Source organism: Ceratotherium simum, chromosome 19, assembly GCF_057802395.1.
Source record: "Ceratotherium simum simum isolate JZ-2026a chromosome 19, ASM5780239v1, whole genome shotgun sequence".
Lineage (NCBI taxonomy): Eukaryota > Metazoa > Chordata > Mammalia > Perissodactyla > Rhinocerotidae > Ceratotherium > Ceratotherium simum.
The window spans coordinates 36,836,297-36,863,785 of record NC_141918.1 but is presented as its reverse complement, the minus strand read 5'-3'; positions in this window follow the sequence as shown (position 1 = coordinate 36,863,785).

Genomic DNA, 27,489 nt, shown 5'->3' with positions numbered 1-27,489 from the left:
CTTAAACTGGTTTTTGTAATCATGTTATTAATATTATAATATTTGCATGTTGATTCTGAAAGTGTGTGTGCACACACACACATACATATGGGTAAGAAATCATCTTAATGTCTTCAGTGTATTAGTTTCTTATTGCTGTTGCAACACATTACCACAAATTTAGAGACTTAAAACCACACAGATCTGTGATCTTACAGTTCTGGAGGTCAGAAGTCTAAAATAGTTCCACAGGGCTGCTTCCTTCTGGAAGCTCTAGGAGAGAATCTGTGTTCTTGTCTTTTCCAGTTGTAGAGGCCACCTGCATTCCTTGGCTCATAGCCACATCCTCCATATTCAAAGACAATAGCGTAGCAACTTCTGATGTCCCTTTTGCTTTCTGTCCCTCTGCTTCCAGCATCACAATGCCTTCAGTGTGTGAGACTCTCTTGCCTCTTTCTTATAAGGATCTTTGTGATTATAATAGGCCCGCCTGGATAATCCAGGATAATCTTCCCATCTCGAAATTCTTAATTATATCTGCAAATTCTCTCTTGCCATACATGGTAAGGCATTCACGGTTTCCAGGAATCAGGACACAGATATTGTTGTTGGGCCGTTATTCAGTCTACCACAATTAGGGTATACACACACACTATATATATATATATATATATATACACACACACACTGTATTTTTAAAAAGTAAATGAATAAATAAAGTTAAGTTTATTGAGCTTACTACATGAAGGGAAATGTGCTTCAGAGGACTCATGCTTCAGAGGACTTTACCCAGCTCATTTTAAGTCCTAAGACTCGGGACTTAAAATGGGAGGAGTTATTGAAGGACATATATAGGGTTTGGGGACCTTAAGGGATTATTGATAGTATGTAAACTAAGCAGGATGCTGGCACATTCAGATTATGTGAAGTTACTGTTAGATCAATTTACTTGTGGTCTTAACCTTAGAATTAAGACTGAATGAGCTAATTCTATAACCATTTGAGTTTAGATACTCTGCGATGTACATCATGGTTGGGTTTCTTAAATATTTCTCTTTTATTAGTCATAGTGTAGTCCATTTTGTGTATGTGTTTTCTGCTTTAATTATTAGAACACTGCCTCCAGGTTATTCTTACCCTAATAAAACAGATAAATCATTATCTTCTGAGGATGTGATCAATCCAAACTTATATCACTGTTTGATGAGTTGTGATCATTTGTTGAGTTTTTAATGCAAGCCAAATACAGTGTAGCAACATCTTTAAAATACTGAAAGAAAGAAATTGTCAACCTAGAATTCTAAACACTGTGAAAATACCTTTCAAAAATGAAGATGAAGAAAAGACATTTAAAGACATGTAAAAGTAAAAAGAATTAATCAACACCAGATCAGCACTACAAGAAATGTAAAAGGAAATTTTTCAGGGAAATGGAAAATGACAACAGATGGAAATTTAAATCTATGCAAAGAAATGGTATATAATTATACAAGATATATAAGTAGGTAAATTAAAACAACATTTTCTTATTTTTTAAATTAATTTATTGAGGTCACCTTGGCTTATAACATTGTGTATATTTCAGGTGTACATTATTGTATTTCAGTTTCTGTATAGATTGCATTGTGTTCACCACCAACAGTCTAGTTTTTATCTGTCACCATACATATGTGCCCCTTTTGCCTTCCTCCTATCCCATTCCCTGTGGTAACAGGGAATATGTTCTCTTTATCTATGTGTTTCTTTGTTTATCTTCCACATATGAGTGAAATTGTAAGGTACTGTCTTTCTCTGTCTGACTTATTTTGCCTAGCATAATACCCTCAGTCCATCCATGTTGTTGCAAATGGCACTATCTGGTCTTTTTTATGACTGAGTGGTATTCCATTGTATATATACGACATATTCTTTATCCATTCATCCGTTGATGGGCACTTGGGTTGCTTCCACATCTTGGCTTTTGTGAATAATGCAGCGATGGACATAAGGGTACATAAGTCTTTTTGAATTATTGATTTCATGTTCTTTGGATAAATACCCAGTAGTGGAACAGCTGGATCATATGGTATTTCCACTTTCCCTTAATTTATAAATGTCTTTAAAAGATAATTGGGATTTCTGATTTCTCGTCATTCAAGAAAATTAGAAGTTGCCAGGCCATCCTAACAACAAGTTGAACAAACCAAAAAATCAACAAGATTTTTAGATCCGTCAGAGAAGTGAGGTCACAAGGCAAACCTCTGGCCCCAAAGTTGGAGAGACAGACAGATACAGATAATAGCAATTTACTGGAGCAGAAACCCGCCTCTGTGGGAATCACTACTGAGGTGGCAAAACCTGAACCATAATCAACAAGTTGCTGGAGTCTCAGTGTGGTCAAACCTAAGAGAAAAAATCTCCAGAGGTATCCCAGTCATTGAGGAGGTCCCTATACTTTTGCGAGTTTAATCTCCACTTTAGATCCCATGGGCATTAAAAGGATAAAAAGGGAATGCTATTAACAATCTATACCCACAAATTTGGCAACCTAGATGAAAGGAACCAATTCCTTGAATGATACAATCTGCCAAAACTCAAATGAGAAGAAATAGACAACCTGAATAGGCCTATATCTATTAAAGAAATTGAATCAATACTGATAACTTTCCAAATCAGAAAGCAACAGGTCTAGATAGGTTCACTGGTGAATCTTACCAGATAGTTAAGGAAGAAATTATACCAGTTCTCTACAATCTCTTCCAGAAGATAGAAGTAGAAGGATTACTTCCTAACTCATTATATGAGGCTATCATTAGCCTAATAACAAAGCCACACAAAAACATTACAAGCAATGAAAACTACAGATCCATATGTCTCATGAACATATATGCAAAAATTCTCAACAAAATATTAGCAAATAAAATCCAACAATGTATAAAAAGAATTATACACTACAAAGAAATGGGGTTTATCCCAGATACACGAGGCTGGTTCAACATTTGAAAATCAATTAGTGTAATCTATCACATCCAGAGACTACAGAAGAAAAATTAAATGATCATATCAACAGATACAGAAAAGACACTTGACAAAATACGACACCCATCCATGATAAAAAAGTTCAATAAACTTGGAATAGAGGGGAACTTCAATTTGACAAGAAACATCGACAAAAAATCTACAGCTAACATCATAATTAATGGTTTGAAACTAGAAGTTCTCCTTTTAAGATCAAGAACAAGGCAAAGATGTCCCCTTTCACCACTGCTTTTCAACATTGTACTGGAAGTCCTAGCTAATGCAATAAAATAAGAAAAGGAAAAAAAAAGATATACAGATTGTGAAGGTAGAAATAAAATTGTGTTTGTTGGCAGAAAACACGATCATCTATCAGAAAATCTGAAAGAATTGCACAGACAAACTCTCCTGGACTTAATAAGCAATTATAGCAAGGTTGCAAGATACAAGGTTAATATACAAAAGTCAGTCACTTATCTACATACCAGCAATGAACAAGTGGAATTCGAAATTAAAAACACAATATCATTTACAAAAGGACCCCCCCAAAATAAAATACTTACATATAAATCTAACAATATATGTACAAGACTATTAAGAAAACTATGAAACTAGTAAATAAAGGGAAAAGATCAAGAATTTATCCTGCCTTTTCAGTATAAATGTACCTCAGGATAATCAAAAGTGGATAAGAATTCTTTCTGTATGTAAAAACTGTAGCTAATAAAGAAGGAATGACAGAATTAAATGCCACTATTATTCCACTCAATGAAATAACAGTAAAATTAGTATAATTCTCTCTCTTTCCCTCTTAAGCCAGTTTGAATTGGGTTTCTGTTACTATGTGCTAGGCAGTATGATGGGTGATATACAAATACAATTTTGGGGATCACAGTGGATGCCTGGCAACATTTATTGTACAACACAAGTCTCTGTAGTGGGAGAATCCAGTCAGCCATACAATAGCCTGGCTTAGGCTCAGAAAAACATTTTTGATAAATTGTCCTTACCCTATTAAATACACTATTAAGAACACTATGAAAATCAGTAAAAGTTAATTTATGTCCTTGATAATTGTATCAAACAGAAAATGAAAAAAATAGACTGAAACAAAGTCTAATCTTCCACATAGAACAGTAAGATTTTATACTATGTTTTTGATAATGGTCATCAAAATATCACAAATTCTTTTGATCATGGGACAATCACTACTTTTAAAGGTTTTTAGCCCATAGAATAAAAAGAAATAAAATATCCGAAGGCAGCTCTATGTTCCTCATAAATTTTCATTCTTTAATTCTTTCTATCATTTCTATAATGGTGTGGTTTCCAGATATTTTATCCTTCCGTTTACACATTTCTGAACACTTTACTCCATAATATGGCTCTGAGAATAGAACAAAATGCTCCAAGTGTAAACTTGTCAGTGAGATTCTTTTGAGACTGTTACCTTCACTGACTCCAATGAGTAAATATTTTTCTTCCATTTGTTTTCAAGCCTCCTACATAGAGTTTTCCAGTCTTGGTATATGGTCACAGATATTCAGGATCTGGGCAGACTTGAGAAATGACATCATGCAGTACTATTAAACCAGAAATACAAAGCTACTAAATTGGATCTAAAAAACCTGATTTAGGTATGAATAATATGAGAAAATAAGAGTTGTTCAAGAATGGAAGAAGTAGACAATTGTACAACTTGAAATTTTGTCTTGAGCTAGCACTATTTTTGTTGGATGACATGCCAATAAAGTAACATTTAACCCTGGTATGTTTAACATGCTGTTTAGCCTCTGACACTGAGGGTTTGTTTATTCAAGTTATCAATTAGTGATCTCAGTTTAGTTTTTCCTTTATTAATTGTGTTTAGGTTGGACTTCTCTCTTAAACACATGAAGTTAATTCTATCAGCTCATGCCTGGAGCTTTACATCTACCCATCATGACCTCCATAATTTAGCAATAGAATGCTTTTCCATTCATATCCTTCCAACTAATACACAATGCATCTCTTCTGGTTTTATGTTATTCATGAAATTGATAAACATTTATTCTATGTTTTTATACATAGCAATAATTAATTTCAGGGAGAGGTAGGAACAAAAGCTATGTTCTGTGACAAAACACAGAAAAATCACTAAGTTTTCATGGATCTATTAATTAACCTTTTTGAAATGGTTATTTCAAAGACTCTATATCAATCTAACAGGATTGCCAATTCTGCAACATTTCTCCACCTCGACCACAAGAATATCATGATAGGCCTTTTCAAGTTCTTGAAGAAAATAAACACACTCTGTCTTCAAGATTGCTTTGACACACCAACGTCAGGAAATGAGTTTAATTTTGTATCATCTATTCTCAGTGATCCCTTGCTATCTTCTAATAATTCAATACAATAAATATTTATCATTGCATCATTTTTGAATAATCTGTTTTAAAATTTTCTAGGGATGGATATTATATTTACTTGTCTATATATTCTAGACATATTTCTTTATATAGTTGTATGCTTGTTTTTAAAAATGAGGTTATTTTCCAATCCAAAAATTCTCTTTCATCTCTGATGTCTCCAATATTCTCAAATATTATCTACCAGTGACCCACTATCACATACGCCTTCCAAGAATTTCCTTACATAAAATTCTCCTGAGCCTAGATAATTATTTCATTCAGCTACACACCCTTATGCTCTTGATACCCTTCTAGGGTATTATAATATTCTTAACCATTTTTCTTTTGTTCTTATTTGAGATAATTTTTTCTTTATGGGAAGATTTCAAAATCAAAGATGAGTTATGCAGCTGTTAATAGAGCATCTGTCATAAGTAGTAGAAATATAGGAAAGGCAAGGTTTTCAAAAGCCCAGGAGAGGAATGAGGATGCTATTACTGAGACTTTAGGTCTCATGGTAATAGCACAAAATAGCAACAAGAATGGTCATATATAGTTTTCAAATGATTGTTGATTTTACCTAAATTATATCATGGTAATCCCTATGATTGAATGGTTATAACTCAAAATTCCTTTTCTTAAAAAGGCTGCTTAAGATTCTAAGGTATGAATCTAACACATTTGAATCAACCATACTGTTATTCACAGACTTTCATTTTTTTACCTGTTTCTGTCCACCTATAATAAGTGGTGCAACAAAGGTTATTTTTCATATCTTTACATACCAGTGCTTTTACTTCCATGGGATTGACTTTCAGGAGCAAAATTGCTGGATCAAACGGTATGCCTATTGTTACTTTGAATAGCTATTGACAGATTGCTTTTCAAACGTCTGTAACCATTTATTTCCACCAGCAAGTGTGAGCATAGTATTGCTCCCTCATAAACACCAGCCATAGTGGTGTATACTCTTTTAATATTTCACAATCTAATCTTCAAGAAATACAATCTTATTTTGAATTTAAAATTTACTTCTCCCTGAGTACTAGTGAGATAAAACACATTTTCACATATTTATTGGCTATTTGGATTAATTCACCTGTGAATTACTAATCTGAATACTTTGGCTATTTTTTCTATTGGATTGATTATTTTTATTGAATATGTTAAATTCATCAGATGCTTGGCAAATATTTTCCCCAAATTATAGTTTATCTTTGACTTAGTTTGTGATATATTTTACCTTATGCTAAAATTATTTATAAGCAAGGGAATCATGGAACTCTTTCATTTTATGGCTTCTGAGTTTTCAGTCTTGATTAAGAAGAGCTGCATACATGTATTCTCCTAAATCTTCCTTAAAATTGTGCTATTTTACACTTTTATGTGAAAAACTCTTATAAGGCTAAAATTTCTTTTTGTTTATGGTGTAAAGAAAAGGTCCAAAGATGTGTTCTGCTTCATGGATAGCAATTGGGCCAGCATTGCTTAAAAAAAATTATTTGCTTTTGAATTGAAATAATTTTTTCATATGTTAAATTTGCGTATATCCTGGGCTTTATTTCTGGACTCTATATTTCTTTGTATATTTGTCTTTTCCTATGTCACTTCCAGAATATTTTGGTTATGTGAAATTATAGTATATGTTAAGGTTAGACAATGCCCTCTTCCTAAAATAGTGACCTTGGTTATTATCAGATAATTATCCTTTCCTACTCTTAAGATAATTTTATAATTTAAAAACCCTAGTTAAGATTTTAATTGGAATTACAATAAATTTATATATTAATTTAGAGGATATTGGCATTTTTATGATATGTATTTTTATCTAAGAAAAAGAAATATTCTTCCATTTGTAGAGATCTCATTTTACTTTCTTCAATAAGATTCCATGGTTTTCTTCCTATGCATTCTATGGTTTTCTTAAGTTTATTCTTGAGCATTTTATAGCTTTTATTGCTGTGAATTGAATATTTCCTGTTTTATTTTTTAGCTTGTTATTACTGATACTTTTTTTTTTAAATAAAACTACCTTTCAAAGTTCTATAATTAGTTCTAATAATTTTAATAGAATCTTTGGAATTTTCTCTTTTACTTTTCAGGAAAAAATTTAAAATGTATTTCTCCATTATTTTCATTGATTGTTTAAATTTCTTTATTGAAACTCACATAATGTTAAATGCATTATTCTGACTGAAGGAGAAATGAATAAATATTTTGGGAAAGTTGGCTCAGGAGATAACCGGGTAGGGTCGCTGCTGAGTTTTGAGCACCATTTTCTTTTTCCTGTCTTGCTCCACCTCAGGCCCTGTGTCAAGCCTCCTGTAAGCTTATCTTTACCTGAGTTCCTGAGTGTATTCTAAGCCTGGGCAGCATCCTATAGCCCTATCCTCACAAGTATGTTGTTTTGACAATTAACCTCGTGCCTTCACTGTGAATCCAGTCCACGTGCCAGGCCTTCTGCCTTAGTGTTCTCTTTCCCTGATTCTACTGGATATGATGGGGCCCTGAAGATCTTGCCTGCTACTAAACCTAACCATGCAGTAGATCCACCATGCTTTCCAACAACTATATACCCGACATCCAGCTCTAAAAACAGAAAAAAAACATGTAAATGATCCTTGCTTGGCTCTTTGCATCATAGCTACTAATATACTATAGATATAGTCATGGTATAAGTTGAACTTGAATTTGCCAAATTCCACTGGATATAGTAAGTTGAAATACTGTCCACTCTCGGGAGACTAAATTTCCCCTAATCCCCATCCCACTCATTTTCCCATTTCTCACTAGGCCGCCAGTGAACCACTGAACTTCTTGTGGTGAATCCATGTCCGATATGGATAGATTTTGGGATTCACAGGAAAAATATATGAGATAATAATCAAAATTAAAATCAAGTGCTTATTGATCTCACTGAATGCTTACTATATGTCAGATATTTTTCTAAACGTTTGACATGTATCAATTCATTTAATTCTCACAACAGCTATATGAACTATCTTTATTTTACAAATGAGGAAATTGACGTATGAAATACATTTCTCCTTTTGAAAACTAGGCTTCCCTCTTCAATTTGTCATACCTAATCCATTTTAAGAAGGCCAAGAGTGTTTCCAAAATTGGCATTCTGTGGCTATTCTTTTTTCTTGCTCCAATCACAGATTGCTTTGCACTTTTAATTTTTCTTAGCACTTTTTATCGTCTTACCTAATTTGCAGCCAACTTTTTCTGACATTCTTAACATTTTGTAATATTCCTTGCATTTATTTTTTCTAATTATGGCATTTCTTATTTGTGTAGCTTATTTCTTTTTATAACTCAAACTTATCTGTAAACTTATTGTGCATTCACACTGGTTTTTATAATTTGATTTCCTTTCTTTCCTCACAATGAACTGTATAATAAAAAATTTAGCGTGTTCTACCATGTTGAACCATGTTTCCTTTTTAGAGGCTCTTGCTACAGTGTTGTTTCTATACTTTGAAATGTAATTTGAGATGCTTGACAATGTCCAGAATTATGTCTTGCCTTTCCTCCTGCAAGCTTCTAGGATCTTCTCTCTATCCCAGATATATCAATATTTCAATAAGATGTGATTAGTTGTGGGTTATTTTTTGTTCATTCTATAGGGCTTTCAGGGAGTCCATTCAATCAGGAAACTTCTATCCTTCTGCTGAGGAAAACTTCCTTTTCTCTGTAACACTATCACCATCCCAAACTCCTCTGCTCTCTCTTTCTGATGTTCAAATGTTTGCTATTTTTTTTTTTTTTTTGGTGAGGAAGATTGGTCCCAAGCTAACATTTATTGCCAATCTTCTTCTTTTTGTTTGAGGAAGATTGGCCCTGAGCTGTGCCAATATTCCTCTATTTTGTATGTGGGTCACTGCCACAGCATGACTGCCAATGAGTGGTGTAGGTCGGCCCCCAGGATCTGAACCTGTGGACCCCGGCCGCCAAAGCAGAGCATGCTGAACTTAACCAATAGGCCATTGGGCTGGCACCAAAATGTTTTCTATCTTGAATAAATAATTTTATTTCTATTTTTTTTTCTTTCTTTTGCCTTTATTATACATCCTGGGAGTTGAGAAACTCTCTTATTTGTTTCCTTTAAAATATACACTGTGGGGGAGCAGTCATTTGTCTGCTCAGTGTCGGGAAGGTTACCTGGGGTTTAAATGATTCTTACACAGATATTCAGACATGAGTCCCATTTTCAATCACTCTACCTCACTTCACGTTCCTGGATTTCCTGCATGTTTGGGAGGATTCTCCAGGGTGAATCATCTGGCAGCTCATTTGGTTCTTCCTCTAGGGACACTGAAATTTGCCTTCCCTTTTTCCCTGGTGAGTCAATTAGAATTATTAGTCTGTTTTCCATCATCATGTCGATGATGGATACTATGTTTTGGAATTACAAAGGTTTCCTCATTTTGTTGAAGATGGAGTTGGTGTTTCTGTTTCTTATTTTCCTTGAAATTTTAGAGTGATTTTTAAATCAAGATTGTCAAAATTATTAGAGATGCATCTCTTTCACTTGACCGTTTTTATGCCTCTCTTTCTTGTCTCCAGGGCGTGGTCCGGCTCTTCTTTCTTCAGGCAAGACTCACATTACAGCATCCTTTACTTCTCTATCACAGCAATAATCACACTCACTGGTTATTGTCTAAATGCTTGTCTGAACACAAGCTTGTAAACCCCATGAGAACAAAATCATGCTATATTTGCTGTTGTCTCCACTAGCACAGTGTCATTCAATAAATATATGTTGAAAGGATAAATGTGTTTTTTTGCGACCTTATCCTTCATCCCCACATGGACCCGTGGAAGTGGAGAGGAGTGAGGCTGATGACTCTGGGCAGGCTTTCTGTCACGTCTTGGATTCACACTCCAGAAAGATAGCATAAGAGCCAATTAGCCATGCCATCTCTGCATATGGCTGTCACCATATGCCTCAGCAGAAAGTCACCAGACACACAAATACACCATCATTTCTTCCTGGAATTGTAACAGTCTTTATGCATCTGTTATTGCTCATGGATTTATTATTGTTTATCCCTGTTTTGTAGAATGTCTTGATTAACCCTCTAGTAGAAGATCCTCATACATATTTATCTTGGAAATTATTCTTATTTTTTTCATTTCTCCACTCTTTCATTATCTTCTCTCACTTGTCAAACTTCTAATGCTGGTTTTTTGTTTTGTTTTTAACTCTCACTTGCCTTCTCAGAAACCTCTTTCTCCCTTACTCACTTCCCTGCAGTATTTCCTCTATCTAGTGTAAGCATGCTTCATCCTCTTTGATAAATGAGTATAGAGATGTTTTCTAAATGCTTTTCCCTTTAACCTACTCAGGAGGTTAGCATCCATTTATAGTATTTGGAATAGGAAATAGCCTCGAGCAGGAAGATAAATACAATACATCCTCTAGTTTCCAGGACCAGTTCCACCTATGTCCATGTGAATCTTGTTGGCCATGGCTATCCACAGGAGACATGTGGTCATGTGGTAGCAAAGGTATTTTTAAGCCCTTCAGTCTTTCCTTCTCCATCCCCCTAACCTTTCTTAATGTATTTATGAATGTATGCCTACATACCAAGTCATACTTTCTTCAACAAATACACTAGTATGCACAACCTTGCAGATCTGTACCAGCAAACCTGAAAAATTCTCTCTCTCACCTCTAACAGTCCTATTCAGTTGTACCTACTCACCAGGGGATTCCAGTCAGTCACGTTTTCCTTCTGCAAGATAGGGCTCTCAAAACTCTAAAAGCACTCAGCCTGCCACCTCTCTCATTTGAACTCAAATAGCTTTAAATTATCTGATTATTTTCACCCTTTGAAAGCTGAGTCTGAAAAATAGAAGGATTTACAATGGCAGTCTGTTGCGATTTCTTTGTCCTGTACCATTAAAAATGAGGCTGTAACTCACAAGGATGCATGGATTTCTCCTTTGGCGCATTCATCCGCTACAAGTCATCATTGAGTAAGGATATGGACAGATGCTCTCTTCAAAGATTTTCAACCCACTGTGCCAGGGCTCACAAGTTGGCTTCTAAATTGACCCAGAGATGATTAAAGATTTATTCTTCATAGCATTTTTCTCATTTCTCTTACTGGAAATGAGTTGACAGAAAGAGAAAACTGGATTAGTAAAGTAAACAGGTATTGTGTATATGTGTGCGTAGATAAAGAAATCTCCTTCTTTGCCCCAAATGATAATCCATTTGTTATCTAGAGAATGCAGAGGATGTATTTATTTATTCTCACACATTCCACAAACAAGAGAGCACCAATCAACAAGGAGAATGAACTGTCCCCATCTTGCATAACACCTTCAGATTAAGAAAGCCGGTATTTGTGCTACCCCTTTAGGGCTCTCACCCTTCAAGGCCATTAGCCAAACTGATGCTGATGCATTGAAAGACAACAAAGCCCCAAGTGCAGTCTTCTTTGCTTTGAGCCAATTGTCAAGTGCTACAGGGTTACAAAGGAAAAAATATCTTCCTGACCCCTGCAGTCAGTTGAGTTTATTTACTGAAGCGTGAGATTTGATTAGTCTTATTTCTCCAAGAAGAAACACTGATATGGTTTGTCAGAAAAAAAGTTGGCTCATTTTCTGTTTAAAGAGCCAAGTAAGATTTTTAAAGCTGCAAATTTCCCAGGGTAATAATTTGCTGGGTGATGTAGAATTTTTTTTCTACCTACTCTGCTTGCTGTTAGCTATGTTGACTGACTTTACATTTTCAGCATTGATCCATGTAATCTTGCTTTTCTAAGCACTGTCTTGGGGGCTAGATTAGAAAGTGTTGTGTATACATGAGAAATGTGGAGCAACATTTTGGGCAACAAACTTTCTACTTGTCCTATTAGCTATATTATATTGGGGGTAGGAGAAATAGATCTTAAAAAGAAACTCTGTTTCTTCCCTCCCAATTCAGTTTAACACGAAAAGTATGTATATAAATGGCTTTGAAAATTGTAAAGAGCTATACAAATAGTCTGGACTCACTGGAATATGGTTGGTGCTTAAAAAGTGGTAGTGCCTCCAACTGGTGTTGTTATAACTAGTATTAAGTGTACAGTTGTCCTTAACTGAGTGGTTTGGAAATGCATATTGGGATTCTAGCAAAACCTCACCAGATTGGTAAACTCTTTCACCAGGAAAGGTATTTATAAGCCATTCAGTAAATTCTTTCACAACAATCCTATCCAGGATTTTATTCAGTTTCTTGTTGAATTCCTCCAAAGAGAGAAAGCTTAACTACTTTTTTGAGGCAATGATGTTATTGACACGTGATCAGTCATTATTAGGTTCTTTCATACGTGAAGCCAAATCTGCTTCACTTTCACTTCTGCTCCTGCCTCTCACCCTATGAAATCATAAGCAATGAGCTTCTCCCTCTTACACAGTATGTTATTATATGTTGAGAACCAGATCAACTATTTGTCATAGAATAATTGCAAAGCATGTTACAACTACACAATGCCTTAACATAAATGATCTCATTTGACCTGCTCAAGGACTTTATGAAGAGAGTGGTATTATCATACCAGTTTTATATGTGAGGAAACTGGGCCCAAAAGGGGCAAAATGACTTCCTCAAAAACTGCTCAACTCTCATATAAAACAACAGGGGTTCAGACCTAATCTTTCTGACTCTACTTCTGGAGCTCTATTCACTTTGTAACACTGAAGAGTTTGTGGACCCTTCACTAGTTTTGTCACTCTTCTTTGGGTGGTGTGTAGCGCTCTCACTTTCTAATAATGTGACTTTCAAAATCAAACACCTAGGTGTGTCCTATCTGGTGCAGACTTCAGTGAGGTGATCACCACCCTGCCTGATTTGGGAGTGATATTGTTTAATCAGCCCAAGGTCACATTCCCTTCCCTAGACCCCCTTCACACCGTTGACTCATGTTGAACCTATAATTAGCTTAGAGCTTGCTTTCATGAGATTACTAACAATTCATGACTCCTTTTTGCTGAAATGGCACAATTAATCTTGAAACATAAATTCCCACCAAATACTTTTAGTTTATTCTCCCAATATTTCTAGAATTTTTTTTTTTTTGATTTGGTTCTGAGTTTTGAGTTTATGGCACAATGGAAGTGACAGGCTTTTTATTTGGCATCTAACAGTCATTGCATTTTCCAATGGTTTGCAAATCTATCTCCCCTTTTCATATTTAATATTCATTCTCACCAAGGACTCAGTGAGCAAAAACAAATGATGTATTTTATGTTATCAAGAGCTTTCAGTACGTTATGCTGAATAAAAAGGGAAATTTCAGGCACTGTAAGTAGCCAGTGATAGAGTGTTTTTGGTTAGCAGCATTCCCCAACCATACTGCTCAGGCTTCTAGCTATTCTGTTTATACATAGAATGACCGTGTAGATGTAAATACAGAAATCAGATAGCAATGAAAAAATAGTAAATTATAATCAAGCCTGCATCAAGTAATAGTATATAAAAATAAATGCCTTCTACTCAAAAGAATTCACTATAGGACTCACATCTTGAGAGGCCATCTGAATTATTGGAAGGAGTCCTGTACTTGGTTTCAAAGCTAATAAGTGATATGAGATAGCTATGTTATAAAAACAAAACAAAACATGTTTTTCATTAACTGGACTGTTTTTATGCTATTTTTTAATTTAAATTCTGTTTTCTCCCATTTCTTATTAAAATTATTTTTTTTAAATCCTAATGTTTCCAGGGCTGGCACAGTGGCATAGAAGTTAAGTTCAGCATGCTCCGCTTCAGTGGCCCAGGTTCACAGGTTCGGATTTTGGGCATGGACCTACAACACTCACCCAGCTGTGCTGTTGCTGCCACCCACATACAAAATACAGGAAAGACAGGCACAGATATTAGCTCAGGGCCAATCTTCTTCAAGTAAAAAGAGGAACATTGGCAACAGTTGTTAGCTCAGGGCCAATCTTCCTAACCAAAAAAAAAAAAAAAATCCTGATGTTTCAGCTCTGCTAAGGGAAACTGGGTCTAATATTGGGCCTGGTGGATGAGTAACCTTCCAGAGTCTGGCCTAGGACAGGCTATGAGAAAGGGAGTGAGATGGTCACGAGGGAAACTGAAACTCAAGGGAGAGTTGAGGTCATCTGGCCAACAGCCCATCTCCTCCTGGACAATCACTTCTTGGAAGACTTCTCTAAAACCTGGGGAGACAGGCGTTTAGCTTGGCAAATGGAGGACATTTTCTATGTGAAATTAAATCATGGAGATAAACTTTTGAGAAATTAGCGTCATCTGTGAATCACAGTCAGGATTTAGACTCTCGTCTGTGCTCGTTTTTGACCATTTTACAATTCCTTAATTTGATTGCCTACATTTGGCTGTGGCGAGCACCTAATAATAATGGATGCTGAACCCATTCTTCCTTCTCAGCAGTGGCCACCACCTACTGCCTTGGTTCAGTGCCAGGGCTCTCCCGTGTACGTGAGTCTTCTCCAAGTAGATGGGTAAACCCCAAAGTGCGTGGATCTCTTCTTCTCTTTATTAACCTCTCTTAAAGAGCTAAATGGATGGGCAATACACAAGAGGAATAACATATCCCGTGTAGGGTGTGAATCCTAAAGAACAGGGAATTAACCCTGACAAACTTTGATTTGGGTTGAGCACAAGTTCTGGGAACACCCAAGGGTTTGTTGATCCATAAGATTCCCTAATGGTTTTACTAGTAATCAGGGTGGTAAGGCTCTCTATGCCAGCAGAGGAGCACTGACTCTGCACATGGAGTCCATCAGGGTGTTGGAAAACAACATTTGCCTAAAATTCAGAAGATTTTGCCCAGTGGGTGGTTTGGACATATGCCAGTCCTTCACTAGCCACTCTAGAGTGGCAGGCAGACTCTAGCCCAGCTCCAGTGGCACCAGCGACAGCTCCACTACATTTCCTGCAACAATCAACATCCCAAAGGAAAACTTGACACATCAACCATGCAATGAATCATTCTAAACCTGAAATGTCATCTCTTCACAAAAGCTAAATACCGTGTAATTCTCTATTGGACCATTCGTCCATTCTTGGTCACTGTCATTGAGAGATTAGGTTTTAAGAATAGATGTGGTATCATTTTAAAACATATAAAATAACTTCTGTATCAGGAAAACTATTGTCATAAAGGAGATCATTCAGCTCAAACAGTCAGTTTTTTTTTTCAAGTTTGTGACATGCAAATATGAATGTTGAATTGCACACCCAGGTGAGCTGTGATTACTGATAACTTTCCCCATGAATCGGCATCTCTTTTTGTTTAATGATATATTTTTTAGAATTTGCAGTCATGACAATAGCTATTATTTTCAAACAGTTAGCATATACACACTTCTAAACTAAAGATATTGCAGTTGGAATAAATTATAATTGCAAAAGTGACCTGGAAAGTTTCAGAATAATGATCCATTGATCAAGCATGGATTTTAGATATAATTACCTCTAACGCCTTCATTTTCTAAATAAGTAAATCACCACAAAGTTTTAAAATGACACTTCAGAGTTATGGAATCCACGAAGAATAAAACTAGAACTTAAACCAAGTTCTCTTAGTTACTGATGTATAGAGTTGATACCACAGGAGGGGATGTCAGATCCCCTGGTGACATTTATATGGTAAAGTAGTTTAAGAGCATGGACTTTGGAGCCAGTTAGATTTGCTTTTGAATATTGGCCTTGCCACTTACTAGATGTATTATCTAGTATCATCCTAGAATGATGTTTCAAGAAGTAAAAGACAATGACTCTATACTACCTAGCTTCATGTTTTTCCTTTCTTCTCACTTCTTTTCCTATTCCCAGGATACATATATTTAATAAATAAACACAATCCACACCTCCAGTTAGCAATTCTACTCAGAGGCAAGTTTAATATTTATTTATTTACTCATTAGTTCAACAATTATTTAATGTTCATAAAGATTGTAATCTGAGATGGAAAAAAATGGCTTATGCAAAGATAACCAGCTTTCAAAAAAAGCAGAGTCCAAACGTGGCACAGAAATTTTCCACCCTGTCAAATGACAGTGTAAGATCAGGGTTGGGTGCATTAGTTTTCGAATCTTGCTGACTGTGTTGAAGCATGGCTCAGCCACTCACAAGCTGTGCTATGTCTGGTAATCACTCAGCTGCTCTGGGCCTTAGGTGTGTTGACAGCAGAGTGTAAGTAGGGCCTACCTCACAAGGTTGTGGGGCCTTAATCATTATTACATTACATTATTACAATAAGCACTCAATACATGCTTACAATACAATACTTGTATACTTACTATACATACTTACTATACAAGTATACTTACTATACAAAACAAGTATATAATACACATACACAATACTTACTGTATAATACAAGTATATTTGCCAACCAATACTTAGTAAACTATAAATGCCTACTATCAACAATACTATTATTTCCATGGGGATCAAGGTGTGAATATGTGTGTTTGGGAGAGAGTGCGTGTGTGGTGTGTGTAGGTAGATCATCCCAGCCAGCTAAATTGCTGAGGAAAAACAGCCTTGGCAATTACCCTGAGGTATAGAGGTAGCCCCAAAACAGCCCAAAGGCAGTAGCACAAGATCAGGAAGTAGATATCAGGGGAAGGGGAGAGGTATGGAAAAGAGAATCATAATTGGCCTCAAGGATTAGGGATGGAGTGGTGATTGATCACAAAAGCGAACATGCAACAGTAAATAAAAAACATTTTGCTTTGAAAATATAAGGTTTATTTGATATTTTCATTAATTTAAACTGTTCAGAGATAGACCTATGCCACTTATCATTCATTTGGCTATTATCTCATTCAACAGATATTTATTGAGAGCTGGATTATGAGGATAAAGTCATATAATAAAAGGCAGACATGGCCCTCCTTTTAGGAAGCTTACGGTCCAGTGGGAGTGGGACTTCTTAGCTCCCACTTGGAAATCATCCACTTCTCTCCTCAGGCCCTTTAGTCTACTCTGTATTTCTGGTGTACACTGCCCGAGAGAGAGAAAAAAAGAAACTTCCTATACATGTCTAGGAGAAATTTTTATGATTAAATTGATTTACCTAAGTTCAATGCCTAATATCAGGCATTAACATTGTGCTGTTGAGTATAGCTTCATGTGCATTTAAAATTAGAGAAATAGAAACATTCGAAATGAAATATATTTACTCATATTTCAGTTAAACATCAAAATGCGAAGTTTTGTTTTGGCAGCATTGACAAAAATGCTTTCATATTGTCTCTAAAAAAGTTCTATTTGAAGATTTTACAAATGAGTTGGATATGTTTTATTATGAAAGTAACACAACAATTTTTGTGCATGTGAATTTATTTAAGAAGAAGGTATTTGGTATTATTAGAACAAGATATTAGTGTAAATTTACTTTACTGTCCCATAGGACATTTACACAGTTGTAGTTTGTGGTTGTTAATATTTATGGAAGTCATTAATGTAAATATTGGGGGAGACAATATTCACTTTAAATAATGCAACATAATGACAAACATGATCAATATGTTCCACAAAAACATCTGCTTCTGGAAAGTATTATCGAAGCTAGAAGCTTTGATTATCATGGTTGCCCAATTACAAAGCAAGCAAGTATAAAATTCAGAAAATAAAATGTTTCATGCACATATATTTCCTTTCATTTCACAATATTCTCCTCCCCTCTTTCCCCCAATACAGTGAGAAATCACAAGTCACTTTAAAAAATCTCAGACTCTAATACAAGAAGAATTAATCTCAAATTTTCAATGCACCTGTGTTCCACAAAGGAACCAAGGACTTTATTTTTGTGTTTTTATTTCTGAAAACCTTTGTATTGCTATTTCCCTAGTAAATAATTAAGAATGTTTCCTTTAAATATAGTTCAATTAAACTATACTACACAATGATATTTGTCAATTCCATCTTAAAAGCTTATACACACAGACACACACACATACATGTACCTTTTGTCAATAAAAATAATCTCTTTGGAGTTATGTAGATTGAGTTTCAAATTCCTGCTCCTTCAGGTACTACTTCTGTGACCTTGGGAAAATTACTAAATTTCTCTCAGCCTCATTTTCCCCAAATTAAAATGAGTGGGAGTTAATGATATTATGATGATGTTTAGACCATTAGAAGTATGACTTAAAAGCTTAATAAAGTGCCTTGCAAGCATAACAAGGTTAGGTAAATGGCAGTCATTAGCTTTTAGGTTTATTGTCAATAGCATATTTATAGGTCCATAAGTCCATTTATCTACAAAAAGATGTGAGTAAAGGAAAAGTCTGAAAATATAATATTAAGTCAACATGAGCTTCTGGTTCAATATGGTATTTGGCTAGTGAACTCTGATTAAGCTTGTCATTATCTTCAACTGGGGTATTTAACAGATATTTCAATAATAACTAGCATTGACTTATTTATTAAAATAGGCAGAATAGACCTTATTGCCCAAAAGCCTTTCTCCTCAGGAAACTTTTGAATTTAAACTTCGATGAGAAAAGTGTAGTGAGTAAAATGTCTTTTACTATAAATTCTTAAGTATGGTTGTTTCTAACATGGTTGTTCAAACATTTGATAATATTGAAGAGTATGTTTATCTTTGGGTTGCTTATTATTGTAATTGTTGTAATGAAATTTGACCTATACATCAGTATATTATCCTTCTTTTGAGATTCTAATTAGAAATGACCAAATCAACAGAGACAGAAAATCATTAGCATTTATCCTTCTGGTCCTGAGTTGACTGAAAATGGATCTGTAAAACTTCCACAGATTTTAGGTCAAGCATCTCAGAAAATTCTCGAAGTCTACAAAGGAGGTAAAATTCTTTGTTTTCACGGAAGTGATGGTGTGAAGGATAACAGATTTGAACACAGGAGGAAGATAGAACAGATTTTTACAATCTATTTCTTTAAGATTCAAGAATGTAAATGTAGAGCAGGAGAAATTGAGTGAACACAAACCTGACTGGGAGCTTCCCTCTTACATTTTGCGTTATTCCCTTAGCACTACAAGCATTCTGGAGGGAGCCAGGCTGATAGATGCTTACTGCTGAGAATGTGTTGGCTGCTGCTGTGGAGGACAGATATTTTACCTGAAAAAACTATTAGACTTAGGGAACTGTGTTCTCTAGATTTTCCAGGTCAGTTGTTCTTCAAATGTCATTAGGTTAACACAGAAAATAGAAACTTTGCCATTGACCCTAGAGGATTCACAAACTGGGAGTCAGGGCTGGCAGGTGTTGGGAGGAAGTGAACTGTGCAGTTTTAGTTTCCTTTATAAGATCTGCCAGCAAGTTAACTTCTCTTACTTAAGCTTCAATAGTGAAATATTGATAATTATTGCGAGATCATTTTTTCCTGTTTCTATTATAATTCATCTATATACTAGCCAATGGTTATATTTTACTGAAAAACAATTTTTTTCTCAGATTTTCTCAGCTAGAACCTATTTTCTCCTGATTTCTTAGCGGCTGCATAAAGGATTTCATCCTAGCAGTTACTTCCTTTGAGCTGGAGAAATATGCACTGACATCGGAAACATGAGCCCTTGTTTTTGGAGAGAAAGCAATTGGAGAGAAAATGACAAGGCTGAAAGGGGCAGATTAATTAACCAGCCATGGTGGCTGGCCTTTGCAACAGCAGCCAGACAATCTAGCTCACAATGGTAAGCTTAGGTGTGGTTCAGCTGGTGTTGGTATCCACAAAGATGTAATATGGTGGAGGAAGTCAAAATGAAACTCAAGACTTGAAATTCAATGGAGGGCAGGAGTGTGGCTCCAGGCCACTCATCCATTTGAAATAAAACCAGTTTGAGGAGATAGAGAGAGTAGGATCTACCTTTCAAGGATAAACGAATGGAAAGACCTAGTCATGTAGGTGTTGCTGCTCCAATGGCAAAAGGGAATTGGAATGATAGGCAAAGTAATGTAGGATAGTTAGAGTTAAACTGATGTAAAGACCTTGAAAACTACCTGGTCAACCCCATAGACTTGCTGTTGTCTGAGGTCCAGTCACGCTGAGTACTTGGACTTAGTCAACAAAAATAATGCTAGATAGGGCCGGCCCCGTGGCTTAGTGGTTGAGTGCGCGTGCTCCGCTGTTGGCGGCCTGGGTTCGGATCCCGGGCGCGCACCCACGCACCGCTTCTCCGGCCATGCTGGGGCAGTGTCCCACATACAGCAGCTAGAAGGATGTGCAGCTATGACATACAACTATCTACTGGGGCTTTGGGGGGAAAAATAAATAAAAATTAAAAAAAAAAATAATGCTAGATAAGAGCCAGTGGGCTAAAGATCCTGAAGGACTAAGTCATCATTGCTTTCAGATGGGAATGATGGGCTTGAGTCTGTTTAGATAGAATTCTCGGAGGGAAGGCCTTGACAAATGTTAATAGTAAGAGGAAATAGGAAAGGAAAGGGGTTTTTTTTTGTTTTGTTTTGTTTTGTGAGGAAGACAGCCCTGAGCTAACATCCCTGCCAATCCTCCTCTTTTTGCTGAGGAAGACGGGCCCTGAGCTAACATCTATTGCCAATCCTCCTCCTTTTTTTTTTTTTCCCTTTTTCTCCCCAAAGCCCCGGTAGATAGTTGTATGTCATAGTTGCACATCCTTCTAGTTGCTGTATGTGGGATACCACCTCAGCATGGCCAGACAAGCGGTGCATGGGTGCATGCCTGGGATCCGAACCCTGGCCACCAGTAGCGGAGCGCCCGCACTTAACCGCTAAGCCACAGGGCTGGCCCCCGGAAAGAGTTTAACATTTGCCAAATGCACTATAACTACATACTTGAACTGCATTAGTTCATTTAATATTAGTAAATGCTGGGTAAGCATTATTATTATTTTCATATTATAATTGATGTAATAAGATTCAGAGTGTTAGATAGTGACCTAAATATTATTTACCAGTGTGTCATGGTTTTAAAATACATACTTTTGGCCCCATCCCATGATGCATCCATAGCCCGTGTTATATTAAGAGGGGCCAAAGATTAATTTTTTCAGCAGACTTTCACATACACGTCATTTGACTAAAGAGATTTGGTATGAAGTTTATTGGAAAGTCTTTAGTGCTTTACAGAATTATGTTGAGAGATTACTGAACTGTTTTGTACCGACAGTCAACTAGGTGCAGAGTACACTAGTCCGTATTACACGCCCTTTAGAGAATTCGGAGAGACAACTTCTTTGTCTTCAAGGTGGGAGGCAAGCTGGATGAATGTACAGATTGCCCTATAAACCTGTCCACTCAAAAGTGCAAGATGTATTCATGGAATTAGGATTGAGCTTGTCACTGTGAAGAAAAAGACTAAAACTTGAAGATCTTCGAAAAGGAGCTTAAGAATCTAAGTTACAGTGAAACTATGCATGGCTCTTTGAAGTCATTAAGCCACAGAAGAGTATGCTGATAACAAGTGTGAAATGGGGACAACCAGACGCATACAAGGAGATTAAAATGCCAGTTACAGGAACAAATGACTTCAAAAGCAATTAAATTAAGATATAAAGAGCAGAGAGATTTGTGCAGCTCAGGTTGTTGGTGAAAGTTCTGAAAGTTTTCTTCACTAGTTTGTCAGCTTGAATGTAGTTTAGGCTGTTTTGGGTAAACTGGATACTAATAATCACCGTCTGTCTGAGCCTTTAGCTCAGATGTTAGTGGATGGTTTCCATATCAGTAAATACCCAGGAAGCTCTCATGTTCCATCACCTTGTTGGTCTGAGAAGAGTTGGCAATTGGATAAGCTTTCTTTAGTTGCTATTTTGTATGCTTAATATCTACACAAAGATTTACCAAAAATATTATCAGAAAAATTCAAATCGAATTGAGTCTATCAGGCTGCAGAATAACAAAGGATAAAGAATCACTCCTTCTTGCAATTAATATTTATGGAGTACTTACTATATGCTAAGATAGAGTAATTGCTAGTCAACGATGGCCCATGGCCTTGTCAAGCTTGCAGTCTAGTTTTATCAAATAACCACATACACAAATGTAAGACTGCAGCTATGGCAAGGGTAATGAAGAAGAGGTAGAGAATGCCTAAAAGAACATTTAAAATTGACTTCATCAGATGATCAGGGAAAGCTTCCCTAAGGAAATGATTTTTATTCTTGGATTTTCTGAAGGATGAATAGGTATTAACTAGGAGAAAAAGGATGGGAAGTGTTTTCCTATCACAAGGCGTAATATGTGCAAAGGTTTCTTGAGGCAGCAAGGGAACAAAATGCATTTGTGAAACTTAAAGAAGGAGTGAGTCAGAGAGAGCAGGAGGGTAGAGGGCTCTAGCCTTATAGGAAAAGGCTAGAGAGTAGGTAGAGACCAGACAATGCATGGACCATATTTTGGAGCTACATTGCTCAACATGGTTGCCACTAGCTGATATGGTTATTTAAATTTGGATTTAAAGTAATTAAAATTAAATAGAATTAAGAATTTAGTTCCTCAGTTGAACTAGCCACATTTCACATGCTCAATTGCCGCTTGTGGCTAGTGGTTACCATGTTGGAAAGTTCAGAGAACATTTCCATTAATGCAGAAAGCTGTACTGGATAGCACTGTGTTGGTTTAACTTTATCTTTATCTTAAGAGCAACGGGAAGTCACAGAAGGATTTTCTTCAACATTGAGGTGTGAAATGATTTGATCAGAAGGCATATTTTGAGAAGAACTTGGTGGCTATGAAATGGAGACCAGTCTGGCTGGGGAAAAGCAAATTGTATTTAAAGTAGAGAACTTAAAAGGCTATTATAGCCTCTAAGAAAGAGGCTATAATAGCTAGAGATGAGAGAAGTGGACAGAGTTGTATGATTTTAGCAGCTAAAACAGACAAGATTTAGTGATGGATTAAATTTGGGAATTGAAAGAGAGATTTTTGGCCCTCAAAGTTTCTGGCTGGTGGTGACATTCATTGAACACTGGAATAGGATGAGATCTGTAGAGGGGAGTGCTTTATTTGAGGTACCTGGTCGATCCGACACGTCAAGAAGCAGCTGGATGTAAACCATTCTTTTCTCCCTTCCTTACTTCTCAGCCACCCAACAACTTATTCCTTTTAATAGACTATTTGGCTTAGAGTACAGCTGTGAGGTACGTAATAAATCAAATTTTGGCCACACTCCTTATGAGAACTGGGCAATTAACTGACTGGAAATGTAGCAGACTCATACCTTGAGTGCTAAATGGGAGACCAGAGATCCCACAATGCACTCTCATCACTTTCTGGATATAAAGACCAAATGCTGCAGTTTCCATGATTTGCTGGTTAATGGCAGAGACTGTTCTCTTGCTTTCGCATACTATTTTTTGTGCTTACACCATGTTACTTCCCCAGGATGAGAAAAGTAAGTCTTTTCTGGTCTAAAACTTTTGCAGTAAGCAGTTGTATGAGAAATATCTATGGAATTGCCTCGCCCAAAGGCAGGCTGTGTAAAACTCTGCTTAACGATGAAAGAGAGAAAGACTCTCGCTAGGTTTCTTGGCACAACTTTAAAGGCATAATTCTTCAACATTTCTTGATACTATAGCAGTATATTTTGATGGTATCTGTGAGTTGCTTAGAGAATTTCAAAGTAGTTTTAAATTTCCTTAGCCACAAAGAGCTTGTCAAAGACTGCTGAACGACATGAAAATGTGAAAACAAACACCCTTGGTAAGTACAAAAACTTATCGATTTGAAACAAGTTTCAAAAGACAAAGTCCAGCATTTCTTGTTGAGATAATGTACTTTCTGCTATTTCACTGTGTTCACTCATTCTCTTTCTTTATTTGTTATTTCCATCAGATTAGATATACTCTAAATTTCCATTTGATCCTAATATTTTGTTAGTGTGAGTATAAAATAAAATTTACTTACCTGAATAACTAATTCCTTACAAATATAATTGAGGAATGTTAATCATATATAAAACAATTTTTGCAAACTTATTTTAAAGGAGAAAGCTCTACATTCATTTAAAGCCAACATTTTTCACTTTAAAATATCATGATTATTTATTCCATAACTTTATGGGAAGCGGAATCTACATTGTGTATTAAAACAAAAAAAATCTAGATTAATCCTTTCATTTCATTTACGTAAGTACGCAAAGCATTTGGCATTTGTTCTAAATAATCTGCTTAAGAATCTGATGACACACAAAAACACTGCCACTCCTTTTCAAACGCTGAAAAGATAAAATGTGGACAAAGTGAGTTTGTAATATTTGATAAGAAATTAGTTGATAAAAGCTAGGAGAATTAGTGGTTCCTGTTGAATATTAATCAATTAAGCATAACTCTAGACATACATACCATTGCATCAGTACTGTAAATATATGTACTTCACTTATGACTAAATATTATTCGATAGCCATCAATATTTTCTTAATATTTAGGATTCTGGAAATAAACGATCAGCATTAATGTTAACATGATTGAGAATGAATTCTATCCCTCAGTTGCTGACGAAGTAGGGTTCATCCCAAAATATTTTACCTATAACAAATATCAAGGCTAGAACTCATATTTCTGTTTTAACTACTATGTTGAAAGATAACTTGAAATTTTCAGAAGTTAAACTTAAGAAAGGCTGAGATATACAATTTTAACCTTATCAAGACAGGTAAATTTAGAAGTGATTATTCTTATTTCTAATTTGGGCCGAATATTATTCCTAGCATGGCAGATACTGCAGATGACAAAAAAAGAAAAAAAAAAAGAGTTCAGTTCTTGGGGTATAGGATAATAAATACTATATCCTGTTATTTTCATTATATATTTTCCAATTTTGATGTAAATGAGAAAAAATATAGTCACGGAAGTCACTTACAATTATATCAATTTTATACAGACCTGACCTTGCCCAAAGAAACATACTTTGAAAAGTAGAAATGTACCCAGCTAAGTAATATACATTAGTCATTAACATTAACTCAATTTTCAGATAAATAATAAATCTCTTCTGATTTTATAGCTAGGAGTTAATCCAGTACAGTGGTTATCATCAACTCCAAGCCTTTTGGGGTTTTTAATTGTTCTGTTCAAATGAAAAGCTTTATGCCAGCTTTTGTTACCAACCAATTAATTCTCAAAACCAATTAAGATGAAATCATACATCATAATCTCTTACTTATTATTAAGTGTATAAAATTTACCTCCATCGCTTAGTTCTTTTGACCTACCATTGACAACTCCTGATTAGTGGAGCTAATCTTCCCTCATTAGCATTAACGGACATTTGGAAAAAGACACCCACTTCAATTTCCTAATTCAAATAGACATCGCACATTCCCTATAATTTGACTAGCTCTATAATTGTTTGTCTTTGAAGACCTGACTTCACATTATTTGGCTTTTTAACATCACTCCTGCTTGAGAACAACATGATACTCACACAGTGTGATGTGATTAAGCTGGCCATTGGCTGATTATCACTCATTCATATAAATCTTCTGAGAATAAATATCTAAACATTAGAAGTAACATTTTTGTTTGTTTGTAAAATTAAGTGTGTAAATTACATTCCTGATTAATTTTGTTTTGGGTAGTTTACTGTATTTCCCAAACTCTGGATACCATTCTATACATTTTTAAAAACTCATTCAAGTAATTTTATCATATAGTATTGGAAAAATGTTCTAAATTGTATTTGATTTTATAGTCTTTCCATAAACATAATTTTGCATTATATACATTTAAATTTATTGCAATAGTATTGTAAAATTTGGTGCTAAGATATTTTTGCCATCTGGGTTTAAAAGTAATTAGTCAAGTTCATATCAGGAAATTAACAGCATTCAAATGCATTTTTAGGGTTTATCTATATAAATGAATTCAGTTAAAGTATTTTAAAGAAATATATATTTTAAAGATATAAAAAAGGTTAATGAATTGGTATTCATGCAAAACTCTGGAGTAAACCAAAAATGTTATTAGCTCCATGAAATTAATTTGTCTGCATAAACATCTAAAACGGCAATAAATTAATTCATGTTTCTATCCATCTTGATAATGCTTCGTTAATGGTATATTTCTGAATTCTCATTAAATGTACATATAAAATATCTCATGTATCTAACATACTTTTCCCAAATAGTCTGCTAAAGCAGTGGTTTCCAACCATGATTTTCACAGGAAGTAGGGACATTTCTGTAATTTTGTGAAAGAAGTCAGTTTAAGACATACTATGGAAGGATTATGAAGTGAAATAAACAAAGATATGTCTTAGCTTTAAAATGTCTTCTTTGAAGCTATCATATATTTGCCTCATATTGCCTACATAATGTTCCCACAATTTTGCTATTATAGTTAGCAATAAAAATATTTGTTGATTGAATGTAAAAGAAAAATTACAATTCTTGTTCCAGCTCTGCAATTTAAAGTTTGATTAGATGTTAATGTCTCAGGTCACCAATCATGCAGGGAGTGAAGGTTCAGGTGGCAAAATTCATCTAAGAAATTAGTCAAGGGTTGGGAGCAGGGAGAAGTCACCCAGTCTGGATAATTATTGACATGCAGTTAAAGAATGGGCTAAAACAATAGAACCTACGAATGAAAGGTAGCTTCTATTTTCTCAAAGAATTAGAAAAGAAAGTCATTTGTTTAGAAATGAAGAATTTGGTATGGTTGAAGAAGATGAGGATGATAAGGGAGATATTTAAAATGTAATTGTGTTTTTTGGATAATCTTACTCTCAGGTAATAAACTACTTTCTTGACTTTATGCTGGTATACATTTTAAAGATATATATTCTGCTAAACTGATGATTTTGTCTTAATTGGATAAATGAGAAGAAATGAGTCAGTTAGACTGAACTGTTTTTCACTGAAACTGCCAGCTGCCCTCAGACAGTCTTGAATTGATTAGTAGGAAGTTAAACAGCTTAAAAGAAATTCAGGTATCTTTTCTTAACACAAAGTGAAGATAAAATATAAAATAGAATGTCAACGATCTTAACAGAAACAACAATCATAAACCAATTTGAGACAGCTGGGAATGCATTCTGAAAGAGAAATTGGAGTTGTAAGTTGCTAGGGAACACGATCATAACAGTGACTTTTATCTATGTTTGATTTAACTTTGATCAACTTAGAAGAAGAGGCATCTTTTTTTGAGTACGCTATATCTGTATTTGCAGCCAAT